The 2,462-nt window shown below is 31.1% G+C and overlaps 1 pseudogene; it reads right to left on the bottom strand.

Moving 5' to 3' along the window:
- Positions 1 to 479: 479 nt before the first annotated feature.
- Positions 480 to 1,710, bottom strand: LOC106477754 (annotated as a pseudogene).
- Between the last annotated feature and the right edge of the window lie 752 nt (positions 1,711 to 2,462).

The raw sequence follows: 2,462 nt of genomic DNA, 5'->3' as shown, positions 1-2,462 counted from the left end.
ACCTAAAATAAATATTTTGTTTCATACCCTGCACGTGCAATTTATTTAAAGGCTTAGTAACCTACTTCAAGTAGCAACCGAGTACAAAGGTCGTAACTAGAAGAGATAACTGTTTGCATCATATCTTTAGTTACTGTTCTATGTTTTAATAAAAATAAATTTAAGAACTTATTTCAAAATGTCAATAATCTATAAACATATATAATGTATAATAATTGAAATTTGAATGTATTTTACAAAAGGCTACTCTACTAAAACACAGCCAAAACAAGTTACTTTGCTAGACCATAGGTCAGTTTCATGCTATTTGATACAGTAACATGAGTGCACATGAACCGCGTCATTGTAACTTCTGTATTGTTAGTCAGGCACTGCTAAAAGGTCAATATGATAAATATATATAAATGTATAATGTTATGAGATTTAAGCTATTTAGTATAGAAAAAATATATATTGTGTCTATACAATAAAACAATTACCTAACCAAAATTCTCTGGTTAAATTTCCAAATCCAGTTTTGTAACTAGTCCATGTTTGGTAAAAGTCCTCAACCGGGTTTCCAAAATCACCCCTTCTTTGAATTATCTAATGAGAAAGAGAAATAAATGTGTTATGTTATATAAACCGAACTTACATTTAACACAATTCATCACGTGCTCATATATATTATACTGAAACATTTGCCACTAATAAAGATAATTAATAATTGCATTTATATAAGGGAGTCTAATAAACAAATATATTACTATAAACTATATATCTTACCTCAACTTTAATTCTTCACGATATCAATGATATAATCACTGTATTAATAATACCAGAACCTTATAAGCTGTAGTTCTGTCGTCTAGAACAAATATTTGAATTGTGGTTTCAGGTTTATAGCATCGTGCAGCCTAATGACTGTGTTACAAGTAGACGGTAGGAACATAATTTTTCTTTTCTTTTTACGAATATATGTGTGATTTTGTGATAAAAAAAGAGACATTATAAGTAGTTTTAAAATATTAAAACTAACAATGTGTGTTCCTATTATTAAAAGTCTTTATTTTTCTAACCTAGAATCTTCTCCGTACGTATTTTGGACATCGCAGACTTCTACTGGATCACCTACCGTTCATCCTCCCCCTACAGTCTCCATATCACAGTATACAGAGATTGGGTGGTTCAGAAAATGTGGCCATATCTTGAAGACGCCGTTTGTTTGATTTACGTGATGATAGATGGCGGAACAGTCTACCGGTAGAGAGGTTCTTTCTCTAATTTGTGTTGCGTTGATCGAGATGGGCGTTATGGTGTGAAACACGTCGTGTTTAGAACAAATAGGGCCTGGAATAGAACAGATAGTAAAGTATAATTATAAATTTATATCAATATTCATTCAAAACTTGAAAATACTTACCAGTATACTAAAATCAATGACAGTTCTTTTCATTAACGTTATCTTACATTAATACGAAAACGTTGTTTTTAAAGTAATTAAATTATAAAGGGATGTTTTACCTTCTAATGTAGTAATTCTCTGTTTCGCCAGATCTGTTAATTCTTCCACAGTAGACGACAGAGAATCGATAATTCCTTCCAGTGAACCAACAGTACTACAAGCAGTATGGTGATGAACATTAGCCTGGGTTAACAAGAAGAGGGACCAAATACATAATAACTGAACTATATAATACATGATGTACAGGATAGACCTGTATACTGAGCTGTATTCTCCTCTGAGTATTACAGTAAGTACCAATGATTTTATTTCCGTCGTACAGAGGAAACATGATATCTGATGTGAATTTTTATGACGTCACCATATCTCATGATCAGAAGTTGTTCAAAGCATGGATCTGGCTGATACGTGACTTTTTCATGTTCACTTCTATAATAGAAGAAAAGAGCTCTTGTCTTTATAGATGTATACATCTATTGATAATATTTATATTTGATTAACTTTGAATTCTACTTGATTCAAGCAAAGTCAATGATGGGAATGTTTTTAACTCTTTCAACACGGGGTCAGTTAATGTGATGACTTCGTAACCATTCTGTGCTTGCTATAGTTTTCTTGCTATAACTTTTAGATTAGTACCTAACCTTAACGAAATTTGGTAGATTATCAGTAAAAATTTTAACGCTTTCATACGCAAATTATTAATTTTTTTCTTAAGTCTTAAGGTTTAAAGAGCAATGTTTTTCTCATGTCTATTTTTTCTTTTGACATGTTGTCTATCTATCATGAAAAGTAATATTCGTTTTAAGATTAAAAATACTTTTATGCGCCAGAAAATTTTGAAACTTCCCATGCGGAATCTTTATAATGTCGAGATAGATATCAAACGTTTCTAAAGAAAACACTTTATATGTTCAGTAATTAATCTCTGTACGGGTTCGGTAGATTTGACCGATCTCGCAACCAACATAAAAAATTAGGAAATAAATACAAATTATGCCTTTTTCATTCTAGGATG

The sequence above is a fragment of the Limulus polyphemus genome, unplaced genomic scaffold (assembly GCF_000517525.1).
Source record: "Limulus polyphemus unplaced genomic scaffold, Limulus_polyphemus-2.1.2 Scaffold78073, whole genome shotgun sequence".
Classification (NCBI taxonomy): Eukaryota; Metazoa; Arthropoda; class Merostomata; order Xiphosura; family Limulidae; genus Limulus; species Limulus polyphemus.
This window is presented reverse-complemented; position numbering and strand designations above follow the sequence as displayed.